Source organism: Solanum dulcamara, chromosome 2 (genome assembly GCF_947179165.1).
Source record: "Solanum dulcamara chromosome 2, daSolDulc1.2, whole genome shotgun sequence".
Taxonomy (NCBI): domain Eukaryota; kingdom Viridiplantae; phylum Streptophyta; class Magnoliopsida; order Solanales; family Solanaceae; genus Solanum; species Solanum dulcamara.
In genome coordinates, this window is record NC_077238.1 from 21,500,363 (window position 1) to 21,516,311 (window position 15,949).

Below are 15,949 nucleotides of genomic sequence, written 5' to 3' on the forward strand. Positions count from 1 at the left end.
GAAATTGGATAATTTTGATGCTCTTTAAGCTACAACTGAATCACTAATAGAAGTATAGACTGAAAAAGGCTCTAACAAAAGCTCGGGACTAAAAGTAAATTTAATAGAAAGATCAGGAGTAACAAATGACAGAGTAGCACCTAGATCTAACAATGCATAAACATCAAACTCAAAGTCCTTTAATGTACCACTCATAATATCAGCCGAATCCTCCAACTCCTAGCAAGTCTATAAAGCATAGGATCAATTTTGGCAATGACCGCCACCCGAAGTAGTGCCATGCTGAGCTAGTCAACCTGTAGTAGTCTGAGCTTGAGTTCAAGGTTGACCACCTCCTCCTCTGGTAGCACTCGAAGGAAAATCCTTCACTTTGTGTCCCATCTTACCACAATACACCCGATCCTGCTAAACATTCTCATAGATGCTTCTTCCCATTCTTCTTGCAAGGGGGAATGAGTTGACCACTCAAAGCTCCTCTTTGAAGCGTAGGGTTAGACACCCTATCTTTGTTGAATTTGGAGCCGAAGTTTTTGAAATTTTTTAACTGGAGTACTTTTGGTGATATTAAGTACGACCACTATTTCCAGTCCTAGAGTGTATAAAGTCACAACCATCGATACGAGCCTTGTTGGACTCCTTTCTAGACCTCTCCTTCAACTTTTCCTCCTGTATTTGCTTGGCATGTGTCATGAGGCTTGAGATGTCCATATCCTTATTTAGAATGGTGGTTATACATTCTTTGACCACGAAGTCTGACACACCTAAAACAAACTTGCTCATACAAGCTCTTTGATTGACAACCATTAATGGAACATATTTACATAATTGGATGAACTTGAGGGCATACTCTCTCACACTTATGTTTTCTTGCCTCAAATTGATAAACCATTGCACCATAGCTTCCATCAACTCCAATGGAAAGAAACAATCATGGAAAACACTCTTGAACTCTTACCAATAAATGGGACCATAACCTCTACCACTTTCACTCTTACATCGGTAAACAAAATTGTGTAACTCCCTTAAGTGTATACCCCGCCAAGTCTTCCTTCTCCATCAGACCAATTCTTATGATGTCAACAATCTTACCAATACCCTCAATAAATTCTTGTACATCCTCGTCCACCTTAGGGTCACTACCCAAACCTAGGGCCTACACGTGACACGACGAATGAGAAACCCAAAAGTATCTCAAACAAGCCTCTTAACATTAATTTAGCCTTTCAAAGGTAATGATAAAAAAAATAAGCAGAAACTATAATAGTAAATCTTCAACTTACATATGTCCAGCAATACCTCTAACTTTTAGATTTAACGGGGTTAAGACAAGTTCCTAGCTCACCCTCAATCATAATAAAAAGAAATGTCGTAGTAAATGTCTAAAGGTCTCAACATATCATAATCTAGAAAGATAAAGGAGTATTATTCCTGGTAAATAGGAACTCACCAAAAGTAGCCTTCAATAAAATCTCAAGTAGCCACATGGAAGAGAACGAGGAGGAGCATCGATCCCTACATGGTGATATTATGTATGCAAAAGAGTATGCATAAGTACTTTGAATGTAGTAAGTATGTAGGCATGCAATACAATGTAAAATATGTAGGACATTTATAAGGTAAAGTACATAAATGAGTGATGCATGAGTAAACAAGAGGGTAGTCTGGGTCATGACAGAATAGTTAGTCCTTTCCAGTATCTTACATCAGAAAGCCTTGTTAGAAACTAGTAGACACTGGAATATTACATTGTAATAGCTAGTCCTTTCTGGAATCTTACATCAAAAAGCCTTGTCAGAACCTAGCATACCCAAAACTCTTACATTAGAATAGCTAGTTGTTTCCAGAATCTTACATTAGAAAGTCTTATCAGAACACATCAGTCCCCAGAATATATTAGAAAGTCTTATCAAAACCCATAAGTCCCTAGAATTTTACATCGAAAAGGATGATGACACCCTAGAATCATACATTAGAATAGACACACAGAAACCTAGCAGCTCCCAGAATCTTACAACAGATTAACTGTAGAGAATACTAACCTATCCCAAAATCTTACAATTGAATAGCTACAATGCTAACTAGCCCCTCCAGAAACCTTACCTCGAGTTAGCTATAATACTAAAAAGAAGTAGGTTCGTAAATGAGTCTAAGTAGTCAACTCGCTATAGCCAGCCAATCACACAATATAATGGGTCTACCCAAAGGTCACCACTTAGCCTGAAGGGCTGTATCTAACCCAAATTCACCCTAAAACATGCCCTCACATACAATCAAGATCAACGACTAAAGCAATCACTAGCCAAACCTAGGCTAAGACTCAATAACATTAATACTAAGGTCATTCTAGTGTATCCACAACTCAAGGGAACAAGTGAAGCATCAAACTAGTCATAATCAATCCATTGGTACCCGAATTGACCAAAATAAGGCCCAAATCAATAAAACTATGGAAATAATGAGGAATCATGTTAAACACCAACCCATTACTAAGAACATTATCATTCTATAACAATCAACAAGCAAGGTTTAAGGGTAGTAAGTCGTAGACTACCTCAAAGTCGATAACGCATGCTCCAACATCTAAACCGATGCTTTTACCTTTTGAGAAGCTTTTGAACAATTCCATGATACCAAATTAGGTATTCTGCATTAATAGGATCATTTTGACACCCAAATTGTAATAAACAAAAATAGAAATAAAAACAAGCAAAAACTGGCATTGTGGAACCCGTACAAAATCCCCAAAATTGACTCTGTCAATGGGTCCCAACAAACTCAAGGAACTTGTTCCCCAAAAATGGGCACAATACAAGCCTAAAACACTTCAATATACTAAACATAAATCTAGTTCAAGAAACCCATATCTAAGCTAAATTCAATAATTTAAACAAGAACATACTGTCTATGACCGTGAATAACAAACTTTCCTAACACTGTTCCCAGCTCGATGAAACAAAATCCTCAAGAAAATGGGTCAAGACCAATCACACAAACACTTGTTCTTATTTTGAAAATGAGTAAGAATATTTAGATATAGTCTGTAGCAATGACCGCTGAAGCAGCTAAATGATTGTTTAATCGGCCACTGCTAAAACAGCCAAGTGGTCACTTTAGTGACCAATCCCCTGCTAGCCAACCCCTACTAAAGCAGTCTTTAGGTCACTAAATTGGTCAAAGGACGCTAAAGCGGATACAACAACACTTGGCACCAACCAAATTTGCTAAGTCCCAACTAACTATGATTGGGTGCTCAAGATTGGTTCAAAACTCTGTGCATACAAAAAACCTATGCTACCCTACATAATTTGACATCTTGAACTCAACAAAGATGTCAAAACATCTAATAGATATTGTCTCCGTAAAAAGTGGGTCCTACACCCATAGCTCCATTTTAGCCATAAGTCACAAGGTTGCTCAAAATGAGTTCGGAAGCCTTAGAAACCAAATCAAAGGTCCTTCTAGACCAAACTCGATGTTCTAGAGCTAACAAAACTCTTAGAATATCATTTCGAAGTAAAGGACCTGAAGTTTTGATCGAAGTCAACCGTTTAAACTTTAGAAGCTCCAAAATAGGAAAACTTGTATAAAACCAATCGAACGACCCAATGACCAAACTAGCAGTACCAGCAAGTCAGAAATGACTTGAGGCCACTATAAGGAAGTTCTAAACACCAAAAAAATAACCTAAAGGATCATTACATCCTTTGTGGTAGACTAGTCTAGAAAATAATTGATTGAACTTATCAAATTCATTTAATCTACTATAAGAAAAACAAATCATTGTCATTAGTATTGTTTCATGCGTATGTCTTGAGAATTCAAGATATAATTAAGTTCTAGAATGACATGTAGTAGAAACCATAACCATATTTTTGTCCAATTAAAGTAAATCATTTGGACAGTGTACCTCTTGCTTGATTTTCATAACACAAAATGAAAATCACATCAAAAACCTTTTCAGTTGATTTAGAGTTTTGTGTTGATGACGTGTTATAAGCATGAGCAATATAGAACAGGAAAAATAAATTAGAGATATGAATGATAGAATGTAGAGATCATCTTATTCAAATGACTTCAAATATGTTATAGCCTGTCTTTTATAGAATATACAAATTTAGATACAAATGTTTTTTTTGGCTAACACGATAATATTATATAATTAACTCAAAAAGGAGATACATATTGTACTATGGGAGTCCCCATAGTATGTTCTAGAGTTTGACCATTACATTGTTCTACAAATATTTCAATCATAGTTCCTTGGTTGTCTGCAAACTATATTTTGTTTGCAAACGACGGTGGAGACTCAAAAATAACGGTTTCAAAATTTGGCAGTCTGTTTACCCCTTCCCTTGCCATCACATCTGCCACTCTATTTTCTTCTTTGAAACTATGCTTGATGATTGCTTCCCTCAATTACTGCATTCAAAAATAATATTAGTGTACGACATATATAGATTCTCAATCATAGATATAGCCTTTTTCTAGTCAGTATTAATCTCAATGGGCCTGAGATTTCTGCTCCAAGCTATTCTGAGGCCATGAAGGATTGTTGTGATTTCGGCTTGATCAACAGTCGTGTGGGTGCACCCTTTGCTAAATTCCACAATCCAATCCCCTCTATAATTCCTAATTACCCCTCTAATCCCACCTTTTCCTGTGGGGTTGTTTAGAGCTCCATCAGAGTTGAGCTTGTAAAACCTTTCCTGAGGAGGCTTCCAACTAACCATTATAGGAATTCTTTCAGGATTACTTGTGCCCTGGTTTTTAATGATAGCATGGAATTCCATAGCCCAAGTAGTGATTTGTTCTACCTTAGGGAGGTTTTTGTTAGAGTTAAAGTTTTTATCGTTTGTACTTAACCAAAATTCCCAAAGGCAGTAGGGCATGATATCCTTCTAGGTGATCTAATTATTGAAGTCTTTATCTTTGAGGGATGTCCACATTGGTATCCAATTCTCAGTGTTTACTGCATTGGCATCAATGGTTATAGTAGGGGAACTGTGTAGTGCAACAGAGTTTCAAAGGGTAGAGGCCTTTATACAGTGGGAAAAAATGTGATTGATGTCTTTCCTAGCAATCCCACATTAGTTACAGGATGAGTTGATGTTTAATCCTATGTGACTGAGGTAATGCTTTGTAGGGAGTCTGCCGTGGTGGAACAACAAAGAAAGGTTTTAATTTTGTTGGGAGCATTGAGATGCCAAATCCATTGGAATTCCTTATGGTCTGGGGGTAGGGGAGAGGGTTGTGTTGTCAAGAAATTTATAGGCACACTTAATAGTGAAGATCTCATTTTTGGTGAGGCCCCAGATTCTTTTGTCCTCTGCTCCTTCCAGAGATAACAGATAATTGTCTTGAATTTTCATGACAACTTCCTCAACGGTATTCACAATGAAGTTGTTCAGATTTCAATTGCCATTGCCTTTAACATTGGCCACAGTGAGCTCTTGTTCCTCCTTGGTGAGGGGGCCATGAATGTAGTATTTTATAACATCATAGTTAATGATTCAGTTGTCATCAAAGAACTTTATTTTTCACCTTACCCACTAACCATCTTGATCCTTTTGACTGTTCCTCCAGCCCTTTCTGATGCAAGACCAAGGGGTGGATGTTACGCCTTGAACTCTGAACATGTTTTTATGATGGCAGTGTGTAAAGTAAAGAATTTAAGACCACGGAACTTTGTTGTTGTGATACATTCCCCAGGCCAATTCCATATGAAGAGGTCCATTTTTGACACTGCAGTTTTTTATGCCTAGACCTCTTTTTTTTTTGTTTTTGTGATGGTGTTCCAGCTTAGGAGATGAAGTCTTTTCTTTTCATTGGTGGAACCCCATATGAAGTTCTTTTGAATTCTATCAATGGAGTTGCTGATCTTGGAAGGCAATTGAATATATTGCATGACATGAAAGGGAATACTTCCTAAAGAAGCCTTAGTGAGGATAGTTCTTCCAATCATATTCAAGATCTTGGTTTTCCTTCCTTTCAGCTTGGAGTGCATCTTATTAATGATGAATTGGAAATCATTGCTGACAGGTTTGGAGTGGAAAATGGAGAAGCCTAAATACTTACCAGAGTTGTTCATGGCATGTATACCTAGGATAGAAGACCAAGTGTCAATGTTATCGTTGGTACTGTTTCTAGAGAAGACCAATTTGAATTACTAAGGTTTATCTTTTGGCCAAATTCCTTATAGAAGGAGAGAAGAATCTGCATGATTACCCTACGGCTATTGGCATTAGCATTGGAGAATAGGGTCAGGTCATCTGCAAAAAAAAAAGATGGGATATTCTAGGATCAAAGATAGAGATGCGGATAGGCTCCTAAATTTTGTTATTGACTACTGATTCTATATTCTTGAAGAATCTCTCCATACAAGTGATAAATAGATATGGGGAGAGAGGGTCTCCTTATCTAATACTTCTGGAGGGTTTGAAGGCCTGAGTTTTACATTAGATACAAATGTTAGTGATGCATTAATATATATATATGGATTCTAACAATTTTTGCATATGAAAAGACCTTGCTTATTTTTTTTTGGTTTCATTTTGTTGTACAAAACCCTTCTAGAACTGTTGTGTGGTTTTCTTGTGATTTAAAGTTAGACATATATAAGGTGATGACACCTCTTTATGACTTACAAAATTGTGTCTTTTTTTGAATTTTTCCTATTTATCTCATTTATATTCTTTATCAAAAAACATTATTGAACTCTCTTAATTATGTTAATGTGTTTTAATGAAATATTGCAACAATTAATGAAAATAATTATGCACAGCTAAAAGTCATCCTGATATGTACGTGGATAATGAAAAGGTCACAAGAAATCTATACATAATAATTTTGGAAAAGCATGCATAATTTTTCATTTATTTTATCTCATAGAGTTCGTAAATCACACCTTTTATCCGTAATTTGAATTATAATTAATAATATTCATAACTTCCATTCCTTTTCAGGTCCATAACCTGAAAAAAAGGATATATAAATTTATAACATCTTATATATGGCCTTCCTTTATGTGTACTATTTTATTTGTTTAAGTTCATACAAACTATGCTCATAAAATGAATAATTTTATTCGGGCTACAAAACACTTATTCTCGAGTAGCTTAATGAATGTCGAATTTCGCGCGAGGTAGCTTACTTAATTTAACGTTTTTTATTTTTTATTTTTTTGTAATTTTAATTTATCTCATGAAGAATGTTAGACATATATGTCGAAGAAACATATTTAATGAATGACAAAGAGTTATCGAAGATTTCAGACTCCAGTTAATTCCTTACGTCAAACATTTCCAATAAAGTACTCTATCTGTTTTGTATTAGATGACATCTTATTAAAAATATTTGTCTCATATTACTTGGTCATTTATTAAATCATGATAGAATTAATTAATTTCTTTTCATTTTATCCCTACAATTAATTTGGCCTTTGGAAGTTTAAACAAATTTTGAAGACCCAAAATTTCTTTTTTTCAAGAGGCTAATTAATATAAATAGGAAAAAATAATAAAATTGATTAATCTATTAATGATTTCTTAATCACCATGTAAAATAGAAAATGTTCATATTTAATATGAGGAGTATTTGACATTCAGCAATCCATGAGATGGTTCGCTTGAAGCTATAGGTTCATGCCCCTATTTAATTTCCTAGATATCAAATCTTATGAACATTTTATAGCATAAATTTTGCCTAATTAACACCATTTAGAGATAAGAAAATTGTTTGCAGTAGATGAACTCTTAGCCTGTTTGGATGGACTTATTTTAAGTAATTTATAAATTAAAAATTGTTTATAAGTTAAAAGAAATAAGTAGGTACAACCTAATTTTTTTTGACTTATAAACTATTTTCAACTTATAATCTGCTTAAAATAAGTACATCCAAACAAATTCAATTATTTATTGGGTCTTATTTTAAGTACAAAATAATTTTAAGTTGACCAGTCAAACACTCAAAAAAGCTGAAAACAATTTATAAGTAGCTTATAAGTCAATTTTAACGGGTTCTATGTCTAGTTAAGGCTTGAAAGTTCTTTAAGTTGAATACTATATCTTAGGGCCGTTTGGTTTGAATACAAGTTATGATGGAATAAGTTATATTGGGATTAGTTATGATGAAAAAAGTTATGCTAAAATTATTTTTTATTTAGTGTTTGGTTTGTTATATTCAAAATAATATGTATTGCATAAATTTTAAGAATAAGTTGTTTGTTTACAAAATATCCTTCACTTTATTTGTTTTTTTTTTATATTTTCTTTGCAAGCTTTAGTTATTCGATATTCATTCTTAAAATAAAACTTTCATCTTCTTTAGCTTAAATATTTTTATGTGTGCATTTTCATGATGTCCGTATGTATTTAAAAATAAATTTTTCTTCTTATTTAATTTTAAAATAGAATTTTCATTTTAAGTTTGTTAAAGTAAAAAAGAATTTATGAGAAATCAAAATACAAATAAGCAGAAGAATTAGTCAAATAAATTTATAAATAAAAATTTATATTATATAGTGTAATTTTTTAATAGAAAAAATATGAAGAACTATCATAAACATTAGGAGGGAAGGTTGTGAATGTTGTTATATATGGTATTAAAAATAAAATGTGTATATATATATGTGTGTGTGTGAAAAGTGAGGTATAAAAAGGATTTAAAGAAATACCTCTGTTATTTACTTATTTTATTGTGGGATAAGTTATCCTGCGATAAGTACATCACCCAAGAGGAGAGATAACTTATTTTAGTACTAATTATTAATTCAAAAATAAATTATCTCAACTTGTCAATCAAATATCAAATTAAGTGTCACTATAATTTAATTTTAAGATTGTTTAGTGTTATCCTTCACACCAAACGACCGTTGCTTCTCAAATATTATGGTGATACAGGATTTTTGTGCTGAAAAATAAAATTTAGTGATACAGATTTGTCGTTCTTCTTTGTTGCAGAAATGTAATTTTTTTTTTTTATATATTGTGAAAAACCACAAAAGAAGTAACAAATGTGCAATATTATTTTTTAACATATGGGCGATTATAGAAGACAGTTCTCTATTTCTCTTATCAAACCGCCACTGCTCCTCATAAAATCTGGTGAATCGAGTCGAGTCGAGGCAAGGCAAGGCGACACCGCAATGGCGAGACTCGCTCCTCATAAACTCAGGCGAAGGCGAGTCTCGCTCCTCCTCGACGAGCCACGATTTCACTGATTCACTCTCGAATTTTGCTCACTTCTTAGTGCTCCGATGATTTCACGATTCCGCTCAACTGTATCTCTTAATTTAAAAGATCTCGCTACTGCTTGTTTGAAGGATTAACAGCACAAGTGAAGCTCACTGCCTGGATTTCACTCTCAGAAGGCAGAAGTCAGAAGCTCACAATTTCACTTTTAGAATTAAAACTCTGCTCAGGCACTCACGATTTCTCATTCTCTTCAATCGCTTTTTGAGGTTTTTGGAGCTGGGTTTGATAAATTGCCTAAGAGGAAATGGGGCTTGTTGGTGAAGTCCGAGTAACTCCGACGTGAACAGTACTCCGATGTGAACAGTGCTTTTCGGCGGCAACCAGGTTCATTCCAACTGGAGTTGGTACCTCTGGTTTCCATATCTATTTTTCGCCCATACACTTGTAGTTATATTTTGCCGACTTTAGACATTTGAATAATTTATTAGTTCATACGCGTTTTCGTGGCTTTGGATAGTGATGGTAGACTAGGGTCATGTTCTCGCTGAGGGATAGGGACGGGGACGAGGGTAAGAAGGGACAAGTGGGTTAAAAGAGCATCTAGACTGAGAGTAGGTTCCTGGAATATTGAGACGTTAACGGGAAAATTCATAGAGCTAGTTAAAATTCTAAAGAAAAGGAAGATTAATATAGCTTGTGTCTAAGAGACCAAATGGGTAGGTTCTAAAACTAAGGAGGTAGACGGGTATAAGCTTTGGCTCTGGTAGATCGAAGTATAGGAATGGGGTAGGCATTTTAGTAGACAGTGATTTAAGGGATCAGGTGGTGGAGATTAGCAGAGTCACTGATAGGATGATGTCGATTAAGGTGGTTGTTGGAAGGATCACGTTAAACATTATTGGTGCGTATGTTCGGCTTTGAGGTAGGCTACGGTCTCCCCCTTTTGGCTGAACTCTCTTAGATATCGTGTAGTATATTTTATATGTGACTTAGGAGCGTATTTACCGAGATTAGCATTCTCCTCATCCGATACCATTTTCTTGTTTCTCAGTGAGCTTTAGGCTAGAATAGTCCTGTGATATTCTTAGATTAGGTTGCGGACCTTGGTTGTGGTGTTGACTTAGCATTATTAATCTGTTTAGGGTTGATATTAATGGCCTTAGGCTAGGTATGAGCCTTAGGTTCTTTATCAGGTGGTTATTTGCCCTTATAGATAGGTGTGGCTTCGAATAAGGCTTGTTATGGACATCACATCTTAGTGCTAGTGCCAGAGACCTCTGTGGCTCATCGTAGCCATAGGTTTGGCTTAGCTTTATTCGTTGGGAGCTAAGATGGCATATTTTGGGGTAAGGCGTCAATCCTAGTGATATTTCTCACCCTAGCTAATTGTGAGCCATGTCTCGATTATTCGCTCTTGTTTAGCGAAATTCTTAGGAAGCCTCTATATCTATTATCTATTGATTGAGCCAGAGGCCATGCTCGAGAAGCTATTGGACCCCAAGTTAGTCCCTTATTGCCCTGACTGTGTGGTTTTAGCTCGATATTACTATTTGTATTGTGTTTTTTCTTGTTTGGATGTTGGTGATGACATGCTTGCATTAATTGAGCATATTGACTCATTTTGTGGTACGATCCTGGTATTTCACTAGATTTTCACAACTAATTTTGAGAAGGCGTTCTCATATTTTTACTACTTATAAGTGAGTTTTTAATAGAAGTCATACCACCTGGACTACTTCGATAAAATAATTTGAGATTTATGAGGCATTAAAGACGTGCTCTGTTTTATATTAATAGTTTCAAGGCATCGAGGATGCACTCAATCTTAATTGATATCCAGCGCGACGTCACTCTTTTATACTTTGGCTGCATCTGGGATGCCTTTATCCTGTACTTGATTATCCGGCGCGTCGTCACTTTTGTATACATTGGCTTGTCCACTCGCTCTCTGATACCACTATATAAATACTATATATTTATATAAGACCTGGTTTGGTCCCAGGCAGTGTATAAGGGAGTTTCATGGGTCCCACTTGGCTGGCCGAGGGCCGGGGTGGGTCTATACACTTGTTGTTGTCATTGTTGGTTGCTGAGAGCTACCAATGAGGCTATTAGTTTTTACTACAAACTTGTATTCATTAGCATTGCCTATCACCAATATATTTGTTTACTATTTGGTCCCCTAGTTTATGGGGGTTGGGGGTATGTTTTTCATTGTTTGTACCTTTCGGAGTTATAGGTGTCCGGTCGATTATTGTCTGATTAGGCTTACTGTTAACTCTTATTATACTTGTAGTTGATACCTTCGGTTGTATTGGTAGTTTGTCCATGTGGTATTTGAGTTGGATGGTTGTTGGTCCTTCTTGGTAGGCTCAGTCAGAATAGTTCCTAGGTGATTATATGGTTAGAGTTGCTAGTTATCACTGTATTTTATTAGTAGACTCCTATGATGCATTCTTTCTATTAATAGGTTGTTGAATTGTGTTTTAGGTACCTTCTTGACTCTTCTCCTTATCTATGTCTCCAGTTTATTTGTCTTATTTTCTGACATTATTATGATAATTCCTAATTAGTTACTTATGTAGTACTTACCTGATTATATGTTAATTATACTTGCTTTATCTGTGGAGCTCAGTCTGCCTATGCCTATTGAGTACCATTCATTTGGTACACATACTACACTTTTGCCCCCTGTAGATCATTGTACAGGTTGTCACGGTTGATTTATCTGGTAAAGAGCAGTTTCTGACTAGGAGATTTGGTGAGCTCCTAGCGTTTGGAATTGTCGATTTCCATCCATACCAGATTAGGACTAGTCTATACTTATTTTCGAAGATTATCTATACTCATATTGTATTTGTAAAAGCCTTTACTTCTGTTTTGATTTAGAGGCTCTATTACTAACTGATGCCAGGTCTTAGGGTGGTTTCTTGTATTTTTTTTAGTTGTTCTCTTTCTTCTCATCATTACTTACTTTCCACTTTATTCATTCATCTTCTACTTGATAGCCCGTTGCCTCTGGTTCCAGGTTAAGGGTTAAGGGTTAGGCTTACCTGCTGGTGGGTATTAGCAGATGCCATCACGGCCAGAGAAATAGGGTAGTGTCAAGTTGGTATCAGAGCTCTAGGTTGACCACCATTGTTGGTATGAGGGAAATGCCTAGTAGAGTTCTACGGATCGGTGTAGAGACGTTCGTATCCTATCATCGGTAGGCTATGAGGAATTTTTAGGGAATTCTTTTCTTGACTCCTTATCGTGTGTACTTATTTTGGATAATTTCTAAACTGATCATTTGGAATCCATTCCTTCTTAGATAGAAAGCAAGAGTTTTTGGTGGACACGGTCGGAGTGTCAGCAGGTTCTACCTAAGTTTCGACTGGTAGTTCTCAGGCTAGAGATGGGTTAGCGATTCCTCAGCAAGGTTCTTCCTCAGTATCGAACTATGTCATGGAATTTCTTGAGTGGGATGGGAATAACCCCACATCATTCCCTACGGATCTGAATATAAGCCGGGAGTTCCTCAGGGGATTATCTTTGCTACTTAGTTTGGCATCGGAGCATTTGATAGCAGCTGGGTCTATCTTTCCCCAAATTGTCAGCCATGTGAGGGAAGTGAAGCAGGCTTGCTTTGAGGGATATGGAGGTAGTGGTAATAGGCCTCTCCATCAGCATAGTGGTGATAGCATCCCATTTTATGGCGAGTATCAGTTTGGCGAGGGTCATCTTCCTTCTCAATCCATCAGGCTCATAGAGATAGTACCTAAGGTCCCAGAAGGTTGTAAGGCAGGATATGGGGTTTATAGCATAGGGTTTAGGTCATACTTCTAGGGGTGAGCATATTGGGGAAGGCTATTTGGTTAGGGAGAATCGCAGGGCCCTAGTGCAGTGGATTAGGGGAAAGGACACCTGTGGCAGCCCACCCCATCAGGGTGGTCCTGGTGCGGGCCACCACTCAAGAGGATCATATTCGCTCCCTTCTTATAGCTATCGGGTGATTAAAGGGCATTCAACATCAGGGAGTTTTGACTGTGGTTCACTTGACCACTCGTCCCGAGAGTGCCCCAAGTGAGATTCGACATTTCATACTTCTCATACTCATCAGACCAAAGTTGTTGGGATTTGTTGTACCTGTGAAGAGCTTGACCATCGATCTAGGAAATGTCCCCAGTGTAGGGCCCGTGCAAAGTATGCTCAGCCAGGTTAAAGTTAGGGTTTTATGCCACCCCAATTGGAGGTAAAGCTCAGAGGGTTGCTGGTGATGCTTCAGGTTTTCAGGCCGACGTCGTTCACGATCCATTCCATGCTTCTACGAGTTAGTCTGAGGTCTAGGATATAGGTATTAGTGATATTCACTTGATTTTCTTGTTTTGCTTTATATCGCTCATTTGTACTGGGTTTGGGGTTTTTATACCCAACATATCTACTTGGCTTGTTAATTACCTTCTGACTGTTGTGGTTGCCCTATCTGGACCTTTGTGTGTGTGTTTTAGCTCCGCAGTTGATTTCTTTTAGTAGTGGATTATTTTGGTTTTACTGTTATGCTGCAGTAGTTGTAGGGTTATACTTTGTGGATGTTGAGATTATTTGATTTCTCTGGTGGAATTTGTTCAGCTATTTTAGAGCTTCTGGGCTTAGTCCTTTTCCCTTCCTAGCTCTCCACCTCCAGTATGCTTTGCTGGAATGAGATTGCTTCCGAGAGAAGGATGTGTTAGTAGTTGTGGCCCTTATGGTCTACTATAGATCTTGTGCTTCGATTCTTTCTTTGATTGATTTTCTATTCTTAATTTCTAAGGTAGTGAAGCTAAGGTTTTCCTTTCAGATTGGTTGGTTTGTCTCTTCATGGTAAGTTGGATGGTTTAATTAGCAGTTCAACTGGAGATGTGATGCGGTGTCGGATGGCTATGTTTGAGTTGAGAAAACAACAATGAATTGTCTCTGGTTATTCTAAGTATGGTGATGTTTTAGCTTAAAGTGTCATGTAAAGAGGGTTCTATTGGGTTAGTGGTTGAATGATTCCTTGTATTCCTGAGCATGGCTAGTGTTGCCTTGACTAGTACTTCTCTTTGGTCATTCTAGTTTCTTAGCTTAGACGACAATCTTCGTTGTTGGGTATTGGTTGGTTTGGTTCTAGGTTGTGGGTTGAGTTTTGCTATTTCATCCTACCTGGTTGGATTCTTTGTAGTAATCCTAGTTGGCTGTGTTTTCCCATTTTCCTTGGTCTTGTTCTCAGTTGCAAGTTGAGGTCCGTTCATTTAATCTTGTGGGAGCTGCCTCTCTCTTTTAAGAGTTTTGGTGCCGGTTATATCTTGTTGAGAATTTAGGATGTGTGACCTCCCGTTGTGTCTTGTTACTAATTTTATTAGTTCTTTGTGGTGGTGTTGGTAACTCTAGGGGCTTTGTTAGCCAATTAGAGTTGGAGCAATGGTTTTCTTTGGTAGATTTAGATATAGCCTAAGCTAGAGGTTAGGGAGTTGGTTAGAAATTTCATCTATAGAATGGGTCAAAGTAATTCATACAGTGAGGGATTTTGAATTTTTTAGAATGAAAGGCTTGATTTTAGTATATTCAGTAGATTATAGTGTTTTGAGTGGGAGTAGATGCCCTTGGACCGTTACCGATCAATTTTCCATATTTGCATGTCGTCTACCGACTTGGTATCCTTAGACTAGGATGGTTGGCTCATACTTGAAGTGGCAGAGTAGTTTTTAGGCACCTAGCGCCAGTGTTTTGGAAGTTTCTATGATAGGAGTAAATTGGAGAAGCTGGACTCAGTGTGGTCTTGTCCTTCGCGGAGTAAATTAGTCTTTTGGAATGGATTTTAAAGTTGGGATATGAATTTTGGGCTTTGCCCCACTTCAGTTTCCTTGTTTTGGCTGTTGTCACCCCTTGAGGTTCAATGGAGTTATGTGACCTCCCTGAGGTTGTGCGGTGCAATTCAGTAAGCAAATTTAAAATGGTATTGGTAGTACTCTAGATAGTTAAGGACTAATAGAACGCCCTTGGTGGTTTGGAGAAATGGATTTGGAAGCATAAGACAAGTATTTGGAAGTTTGAGTGAGTTGTATCTGCCATGGCCCTGTATTGCTCATATCGATAGTTTTGGCTTAGTTTGGTCGACCTTAGTTAGAACCCGGTGTTTTTGGTCAAGTTCGGGCAAAGCGAGCGAGAATTGGAGCCCATAAAGGGATTTGGAGGAGTTTTAGGAGTTTAAATGGAATTTGGGGATTTTCCTCTCCGCCTGAGTTCAGCGATTGCGTTGTTCGATCTGAGAGAGTACCCTAGGATCTGGCGGAGCATGCGGGCACGGTACCCTCGTCCTTTAGTGCCTCCAGGCTGCGATTGTACTTTTACTTTTGCGGACAAAAGTTCTTTTAGTAGCGGATGTTGTAATGACCCTCTAGGTCATTTTCATCATTCTCCGATCTTTTCAATGTTTAGAGATTTCCTGCAGTGACCCCAAGTCATTTATGACTTGCTAGCACTGGCAGTTTGGTCGCTGGTTGTTCATTTAGGTTTTATGCCCGTTTCCCTGTTCTGGTGCCGATATAACTTGAAAAGTTGACTTCGGTCATGACTTCAGGTACACGACCTCATAACAGAATTCTGACAATTTCATCATCTTTAAAATGGCCAAATTAGGCTAGTAGCGAGGTCGATATGAGTATCGACACAATCAATATGAGTTTGGGATCATTTGACGTTTTTGTCTTTGAAATTTGGCCTATGATTGACTTTGATCAACATTCTTAGAAAACACA